The sequence below is a fragment of the Myotis davidii genome, unplaced genomic scaffold, assembly GCF_000327345.1.
Source record: "Myotis davidii unplaced genomic scaffold, ASM32734v1 scaffold1587, whole genome shotgun sequence".
Classification (NCBI taxonomy): domain Eukaryota; kingdom Metazoa; phylum Chordata; class Mammalia; order Chiroptera; family Vespertilionidae; genus Myotis; species Myotis davidii.
Window position 1 is genome coordinate 126,795 of NW_006299879.1, and position 9,780 is coordinate 136,574.

At 43.3% G+C, this 9,780-nt stretch overlaps 1 pseudogene; it reads right to left on the minus strand.

Annotated features, from left to right (window-relative positions):
• Nucleotides 1-5,494: 5,494 nt before the first annotated feature.
• Nucleotides 5,495-6,436, minus strand: LOC102758790 (annotated as a pseudogene).
• Nucleotides 6,437-9,780: the final 3,344 nt, after the last annotated feature.

Below are 9,780 nucleotides of genomic sequence, written 5' to 3' on the forward strand. Positions count from 1 at the left end.
GTGGGTGTCCCCACTGGGGTGCCTGGCCAGTCTGAGCGAGGGGCTGAGGGCTGTTTTCAGGCTGGTGGGTGACTGAAGCTCCCAGCCTTTTTTTTTTTTTTTTTTTTTTTTTTTTTTTTTTGGTCTGTATGTCATTTATTTCTGCTCTGATCTTTATTATCTCATTTCTTCTGCTCACTCTGGGCTTTTTTTGTTGTTCTCTTTCTAATTCTTTGAGTTGTAGTGTCAGGGAATTTATTACCACTTTTTCTTGTTTTTTTGAGGTAGGCTTGTAGACTATGAACTTCCCTCTCAGGACTACTTTCATTGTGTCCCATAGATTTTGAATTGTGTTTTCATTTTCATTTGTTTCCAGGATGTTTTTTATTTCTTCTTTGATCTTTTGCTTGATATGATTTCAATCTTCTTGAATTTGGAGAGACTTTGCCTGTGTCCTAATATGTGGTCTATCTTTGAGAATGTCCCGTGTGCACTGGAGAAGAATGTATATTCTGTTGCTTGGGGGTGAAATATTCTAAAGGTGTCATTTAAGTCCATCTGATCTAGTGAGTCATTTAGGATTGCTGTTTCTCTGCTGATTTTTTTTTTAGAGGATTTATCTCGTGATGTCAGTGGGGTAGTAAAGTCCCCTACTATGACTGTATTGCTATCAATCTCTCCCTTGATATCTTCCAGAAGTTGTTTTATGTATTCGGGTGGTCCTGTATTGGGTGCATATATGTTTACCAGACTTATATCTTCTTGTTGGATTGCTCCCTTTAGTATTATGTAGTGGGCTTCCTTATCTCTTGTTATGGCGTTTACTTTGCGGTCGATTTTGTCAGATGTAAGTATTGCAACCCCAGCTTTTTTCTCATTTCCATTTGCCTGAAAATTTTTTTCCTTCCCTTCACTATCAGTCTGTGTGAATCCTTTGTTCTCAGGTGCGTCTCTTGTAGATAGCAGATATATGAGTAATGTTTTCTTATCCATTCAGCTACCTTATGTCTTTTGATTGGGGCATTTAATCCTTTTACATTTAATGTTATTATTGATAAGTACTTGTTTGTCATCATTTTTATTCTTAATATTTGTGTTTCTTCTTGCTTTTCTGTTTCTTCTTTTTATAGCAGTCCCTTTAGCATTTCTTGCATTGCTGGCTTGGTGGTGATAAACTCTTATTCCTTTTTTGTCTGTAAAGCTCCTGATTCCACATTCAAATTTGAATGATAGCCTTGCTGGGTATAGTATTCTGGGATTCAGTCCCTTGGTTTGCATCACTTTGTATATTTCATTCCATTCCCTTCTAGCCTGGTGTGTTTCTGTTGAGAAATCCATCAATATTCTAATGTGAGATCCCTTTTATGTAACTTTCTGTCTTTCTGGCAGCTTTTAAAATTCATACTTTGTCGTTGATGTTTGCCAATTTATTATGATGTGTCTTGATGTTGGTCTTTTTGGGTTCATCTTGTTTGGGACTCTATGTCCTTCTTAGATTTGTGTAGTTTTTTTCTTGCCAATATCAGGGAAGTTTTCTGTCATTATTTCTCCGAACAGGTTTTCTATTCCTTGCTTCTCTTCCTCTCCTTCTGGTACCCCTATTATGCAGCTGTTGTTTCGTTTTGTGTTGTCCCAAAGCTCCCTTAGGCTCTCCTCTTGCTTTTTAATTTTTCTTTCCAGTTGCTGCTATGTTTGTGTGTTTTTCCTACCTTGTCTTCTAGCTCGCTTATGTGATCCTCAGCCTTTTCTAGTCTACTATTTAAGCCTTCCATTGTGGCCTTTATTGCAGCTATGTCTTTCTTCATCTCCTCTTGGTTCCTTTTTATGTTGGTGACAGTCTCATTCAGCTCCTTATAATTCTCATTGAGTTGTGTGTATTTGTCATTGAGTTGCATGTATTTGTCATCTAGCCATTTTAGCATTCTTATAACCATTACTCTGAATTCTTTCTCTGAGAAGTTACTTGCCTAAGTTTCATTTAACTCCCTCTCTAGTGATTCCTCTTTTTCTTTCCTTTGGGGATTGCTTTTTTGTCTCCCCATGTTTTGCTCTAATGTTTTAATTGTTTCTGTGTCCTAGATCTGTTTTGCTATCCCAGTTCTTTTGAGGATGGTGCTGCTGGTGTGATCTCTCAGATCTCCTGAGCTTGGTAATCTAGCATAGCTCCCTACTTGAGCTATTTGGGTTTTCTTGATGTAGGCCTGTGAGCTGGAATGGTGCAACCGCGGTGTCCATATGTCAGCAACCGGGGAGGGGTATGTTCCAATTTTTGCTGCCTTGCGTCCTTGGCTAAAATTCCCACATGCCCAGCAGGGGCTCATGTAGGTATCCAGGAGCTGTCTGTCAGGGTGGTGGGGCTCAGGAATATCCTGCACACTGGAAAGGCACAACTATGGTGTCCATATTTCTGTAGCTACAGGGTGGGAAGACTCAGTTTTTGCTGCCAGGCCTTTGGTTGTATACACAAGCTACCAGTTTCAGCTCACAGGGGCACCCATGGTGTGCTTGCCAGTGCAGCACTGGTGCACTCTGATGGGCCCTGTTGAAGCCAAGCAATCGAGGCGTCTGTGGGCAGGTATCCAGGATGAGGGTATTCAGAATTTCTACTGCTGTGGCAGTGCACCCTTGTTAGGATAAGAGCACTCCTGTGGAGCGGTGAGCTCAGGAGGCCTAAGCGCTGGAAAAGCACAACTGTAGTGTCCAGAGTTCTGCAGCTGTAGAGTGGGAAAACTCAGTTTTTGCTGCTGTGCCTGTGGTTGGATACATAGGCTTCCAGTGACAGCTCACAGGGTACCCTGGTACATTTGCAGCGTGGAGCTCCGAAGTAATCTGAGGATTCCTGGGGCTGAAGTTGTGCGACAGTGTCTACTGGCGGTTATTCAGGAGAGTGAATTCAAAATTTCTGCTATGGGGCAGTGCACCCCCGTTTGCACAATATTGCACTCAGCGAGGCTTGCAGTGGCTCCCCAGATCTGCCTGTGGGGTGGTGGGCTCCAGATGCCTGCCTGCTGGAAACATGAGTTTGGTTTATGGCAGGGAGCTCTGACGCACCCTGAGGGGCCCTGGGGCTGAAGTTGTGCGACAGTGTCTATTGGCTGTTATTCAGGAGAGTGAATTCAGAATTTCTACTGTGGGGCAGTGCGCCACTGTCTGTACAATATCACACCGCATGGGGGGCTCGCAGAGGATACCAGGGGCTGCCTGTGGGGTGGTGGGCTCCAGAGGCTTGCATGCTGGAAACACGCGAATGTAGTGCCCAGAGGTCTGATACTGGGGAGCGGGGAGCTGCACTTACTGCTTCTGGAGAGGTGCTCCTGTGGAGGTGGAGGTCCTAGGGTCTGAGAGTCTGTGAGTGTGGCTGCAGGATTTTGGCTGGAGTGGCTGCCAGGTTGCGGGCAGTGTCCAAGGCCTGTCTGGGTGCTGGAGTTGCGGTGGTGGTATTGATGAGTTCTAGATGGCCGCTCTCCCCTTCAAGATGGCGCGTGGGCTCTGCCTGAGTTCCAAACTCTGGGAAGTGCCTGCAGTGGTAGTAGTCTCTCCCTGTCCAGGAAAGTCTGGTCTGCCAGCCCCTGGTACTCCTGCCGGATTTAACTGTCCCTCACTCACTCACACACACACCACATGCATACACATACTCTCCTTTCACCCTCTCACTCACTCACTTCCTCTTCTTCACCTCTGTCCTGCCAGCCGCCATCTTCCCAATCTGCCTCAAGGTCATGATTTTTAAATACCGCTTTCCAAAAAAAAAAAAAAAAAAGAAAAGAAACAAACAAACAAACCAGGGATCCTTGGAGAAATGGTTGATTCTAGAGCTAGGTAGGGGGAAAAAAGATGATGAAGTTAGGGGGTGTTCTTTAAAAAACAAAAAAAGGTGGCATGTTAAAAATACAAGGTAGTCAACCCAAATGAGTAACTAATAGCCAAAGTTTAATTTAACCAAAAATAAATGATGATTGTATTATATCCAAAAATTATCTATACATCCATAGTACTATTAATAAATGATAGGTCTGGATCCTGATTGTGATGGTGGTCACACATATCTACATATGTGATAAAATTTCATGGAACTACATATATATATATATATACACACAGATGAGAGAGAGAGAGAGAGAGAGAGAGAGAATATAAAACTTGTGAAATTCAATAACTTTCATAGTTTAGTTAATATATTTTATAGTAATGTCAATTTCTTGTTTTGGTAATGTAGTATGCTTATGTAAATATTAAGATATTATTTTTGGAGGGAAGGTATATGGAACTCACTGCACTATTTTTGTGGCTTCCTGTGAGTCTAAAATCATTTCAAATAAAAAATTGTTTTGAAGTCCTTGCCAGTGTGGATAAGTTGCTTGGAGCATCATACTGTATACCAGAAGGTCAATCCCCAGGTTGGGGAGCATGCAGGAGGCAACCGACCAATGTTTCTCTCTCACATCTCTCTCTCTCTCTCTCTCTTTCTCTCTCTCTCTCTCTCTCTCTCTCTCTCTCTCTCTCTCTCTCTCTCTCTCTCTCTCTCTCTCTCTCTCTCTCTCTCTCTCTCTCTCCCCCCCCCTCTCCTTCTTACCCTCCCTCCCTCCCTCTTCTCTAAAATCATTTAAAAATTTTTGATGAAAAAAGGAATTTAGTAGAAAAACTGCTGAAATTTGATAAAGTTCATAGTTTAGTTAATAGTATTGTATCAATGTTAATGGCTTAGTTTTGACAAATATGTCATGTATAGTTACGCTCCTTTTATTGTTTCTGAAAACAAGTTTTATTTAAACATATTTAAGTACATTACCTAACATAAAAACTGAAGAGGAGAAAAAACCTCAAATCAGTTTGTTACATCACATGGCCTTGGACAACTGTTGCTAGCTCCACAGTTAGCTACATGACTTGACATATCAGTTTGAAATTTGTTCCATTGTCAAAAGTTTAACTCTGATAGAAGGTTGGACTCATATTCTGGTGTTTGGACATCAATTACCTTTGATATGTCTGGGTTTGAAAAAGTCCTTGGTGGCAAGCCAGAGGTCCTTATTACCTCATTAGCGGAAGGTGCTGCTTTGAGCTTCACCCACCTGGTCAGTTTGGAGATCTTTGATTATAGAAGGCTCCCCCCGCCCCCAGTGGTACAGATGCTATTATTGTCTTACATCATCATCTATTCTCAGCTTCCCCTAAAGCTGTTCAGGTGTTGATATCTTAGGGCAGGGAAATTTGAAAATGAGCTTATGATCAGACATAGCTGTTTGTGATTTGGGGGCTCTATACTTGGCTGAAACATTATGTTATTGATTTCTTTCAGGCTGGACACTGCCAGCCTGCTTAACCTCTGTTTAAATGAAGGACTTGAAGACTAGACAGCATGGCTCTTTTCAATTTATTGCATGAAGGAGTTAAAATCAGATTGCAAATGATTAAATTATACAAGCTTTGAGGTTTTTAAACTTGTGACAAGAGAATGAAGGGAAATTCTACCCATTGCAAGGAAATCCTCACTTAAGCACTTAAAACCCATGAATCAATAGCTGGTGTCTTTAGCCAGTCCAATCTCTGTGAGGAACTAGTGTATGTTCTTATACTGGTCACCCTGTAGCTAAATTACTTCTTCATATTCTGGATGCTCAATTACAGTACCATTACAGGCAAATCACTCCTTGACTAATTTCTTTTTATCATAATTTGTCAGCGATTCCTTGGATAGTAGTAAAGTCTTCCTGCTGTTTCTCTGTTGAATTCTTATATGGATATCAGTGACCCAGTGCACAGATTCATGCACATTGAAAAGAAATTAATTAGAAGGTGGCCGGTGGAGCAGGACCTGGCAAGATGGGCTGGACATGCCTTGGAGCCAACCTCCTGAGGTCCCTCCCCAGTGTCTGCGGAGTGAGCGGGGTCCCTCCGGCAGGTGGGGTCCCCCGGTCTGTCCTATGGGGATCGGGCTGAACCCGCCTCTCTGACATCCCCCAAGGGGTCCCAGCGTGTGAGAGGGCACTCTGCAAAGTTGCTGTTATACAGGACACCAGCTCTCTGACATCCCCTGAGGGGTCCCAGAGTGTGAGTGGGCACTCTGAAAAGTTGCTGTCATACAGGGTGTGGAACACAAATGCAAGTGTGCATGCAGTAAACCACATTCAAGTCTGACAGTGCCCAGCAATAAATAACCCACGGCTGAAGGTGGAATCATGCAGCCCCACAAGGAATTTGACTCCCTCCTCTCTGATTTTGGAGTGCATCACCCGAGAACCGCTGCTGCCAAGTCACTGCAGCTCAACAGCTCCTGCATTGAGTGTCTGCTCCCTGGTGGTCAGTGCACTTCATAGCGAATAGGGTGGAGGGACATTTAGAATATTAGCTTTTTATATGTATAGATAAGTAATCCTCAGTGCCAGCAGGGGCAGATCATCATCCTTACTTGCATCAGCAAAGGGTCAAAAGAGTGAAGATTTTGGATAGTGGACATTCTATATAAAGTTTCAATTTTTTTTCCTCAGTGGAAATGGCCTGTGGAAGGTTGCAGCAGGAGAAGGTAGAGGCAGAGCCTCAGGAATCCACAGAGCTCAGAGAGGGGCCTACTAAGTCCTCACAGCTCAGTGACTGGATGCTCCTTTTACTTCCTAATATTATTTTTTGTGCCTTCTCTTTTATTCAGCCTTAACAAAAGTTTGTTGGTTTCCATCCCAAAAGTAAAAATCCAGGACCAGATGGCTTCATTAATGAATTTTACCAAACATGTAAAGATTTGATATCTATCCTTCTCAAATTCTTCCAAAAAATTGAATAGGCAACAGAAAAAATAGCAGCTGAATGAGCAGCAGTGTCAGGCACCTCCTCCTAGGGCCAGGCCAGGAAAGCAACTAAACTGGAGAACATCCACCCTGAATTTACAAATTAGGTACATCTGAGGAGACATTTTTCAATAAGGAAGGGCATAAGATGCCTAGAGAACACCACTTAATAGCCATAACCCATGTGGAACTACTACAGTGACCTGGCAGTGAGTGGCGCAGTATCACTCACCCCCCAGCAGGCTCCCAGACATCTCTAGGGAGCACACACCAGTAGAGTGAGCTCCCACACCAGGCCTTCTCACCAGCCCACTGGAACCCAGCATCCTAGGATCTGGCTCCAAGACCCCACAGTGATTGCAAGTCAGGGGGAACCCTGTGCCATACCCACACCTCATACCCAAGAATTGTGCTGCTAGCCTGACCCAGAGACACCCAGTGCCCACTCTACCTCCAACCCCAGGACGTGCTGTAGGGGTGACCAGAAGCAACACAGACGATGCCCCAGTCTGGGCCACAGGGGAGCTCTTACTGTGTGACCCAGAGCAACCTGCACCTGCTCAACCCTGGCCCCCGAGACAGTCCTGCCAGGGCCATCTGGAGCAACCCAACACACACCTCACCTCAAGCGACAGGGGAGAACAGACTGATTGACCCAGAGCAACCCACCCCCGCTCCTCACTGAGGAGGAGTGAACTGGAGCATCCCAGCATGCATCTCACTCTGGGCTGCAAGAAAGTGGTGACTATGCAACCCAGAGCAACCCATGCCCGCTTCATCCTGAGACCAGGGTCTTGATGCTGGGGCAACCTAGAATAAAGCACCGCATACCACACAGGCCACAGACAATCTCTGACTGTGTGACCCAGAGCAACCTGCAACTGCTTTTCCCTTTCCCATGGAATAGTCCTGTAAGGGCTACCCAGAGAAACCCAGCAAATGCATCACTCTGGGCCATAGGAAAGCAATGCTGGGGTGACATGGAGCAAGCCAATGTGCTCAGCCAGGGGCCATAGGACCATGTTGCAAGTGAACTGTCAGACGGACCCAGGATATCGCCCTGCTACAGGTGCCGGGCCACACAACGAATTGCATGCCAGAGGGCTCTGGGTCCTCACAGGGAGTCGTACATAAGAGGAACTGTGCATATACTTCCACCACCCCAAACATCTGAAGCAGACAACTGAAGGACCAGATCTGTGGTTGAATGGGATACAACTCAGAACAGAGACAATAAAGGCATGAGACACAAGGCAGACCCAGCCTCTGGGCTAACAAATTGTGGACCATTGCCATGATAGGGTCTTCAACCTCTCAAACCCCAAGCAGGGTACCCAGGGCCAGAATGAGATAGCAAAAATGGGGAGACAAAGAAACAACCCTCCAGGAAAACAAAAGGAGGAATTACCAGAAGAGGAACTAAATGAAATCAAGGCATGCAATATATCAGAAAAAAATTCAGAGTAAGGTCATACAATTCCTAAACCAGATGGATGAAAAAATCAAAAACTTATGTAAGAATCAAGAGGAAATCAAGAATGATATGGCTACAATAAAAAACATGATGGAAGGTTTCAACAGTAGCCTAGAAGAAACAGAGGACTGAATTAGTGAGTTAGAATATAGGGCAGAAAAACACACCCAATCTGAACAGCTATTGGAGAAAAAATTAAAAAGCAAAAGGAGAGCCTAAGGGAGCTTCAGGACAACATGAAACAAAGTAACATACATATAATAGGGGTGTAAGAAGGACAAGAAGAGGAACAAGGAATCGAAAATCTATTTGAAGAAATAATGACAGAAAACTTCTCTGATTTGGGTAAAAAAAAGGTCACACAAGAATAAAGAGTCCCAAACAAGATAAACCCAAAAAGACCCACACCAGGTCACATCATAATTACAATGGCAAACGTTAACAACAAAGATAGAATCTTAAAGGCTGCAAGAGAGTCAGAGAGTTATCTATAAGGGATCTTCATTAGATTATCAAATGATTTCTCAACAGAAACACATCAGGGCAGAAGGGAATGAAATGAAGTATACAAAGTGATGAAAAGCAAGGTACTGAATCCAACGATACTCTATTCAGCAATTCTAGCATTCAAAATTGAAGGGGAAATCAGGAGCTTCTCAGAAAAAAAAAGGCTAAGGGAATTTATCACTACCAAGCCAGGAATGCAAGAAATGCTAAAAGGACTATTGTAAAAAGAAGAAATAGAAAGGGAAGAAGGAACAAAGACATAAAGTTTAAAAATGATTATGAACAATTACCTATCAATAATAACCTTAAATATAAATGGAATAAATGCTCCAATAAAAAGATATCAAGTGGCTGAATGAATAAGAAACCATGACCAATATATATGCTGAGACTCACCTCAGAATAAGGGACTCACACAGATTGAAAGTAAAAAGATGGAAAAATATTTTGCAGGCAAATGGAAATGAAAAAAAGCTGGAGCAGCAATACTTATATCTGACAAAAGAGAACTCAAAGTGAAGGTAATAACAAGAGATAAGGAAAGCCACTTCATAATACAACAAAAGGATTTAACTCTGGAAAACATATATGCAACCAATGCAGGAACACACAAATACATAAAACAACAACAAACAAACAAAACAACAACAACAACAACAAAAAACTTCTGGAAGTTATCAAGGAAAAGATCAACAGCAATACAATCATAGTAGGGGACTAATAATACATTGACATCATTGAATAAATCCTCTAGACCAGTGGTTGGCAAACTGCGGCCCCTTGATTGTGGCTCTTCCACAAAATGCCACATGCAGGCATGCATGTACAGTGTGATTGAAACTTTGTGGCCACACTCAAGGGGCCAAAGAGCCAAATGTAGCTCTCGAGCGACAGTTTGCCCACCACTGCTCTAGACCAAAAAAAAAAAAAAAAAAAAAAAAAAAAAGGAGAGGCTGGGAGCTTCAGTCACCCACCAGCCTGAAAACAGCCCTCAGCCCCTCGCTCAGACTGGCCAGGCACCCCAGTGGGGACACCCAC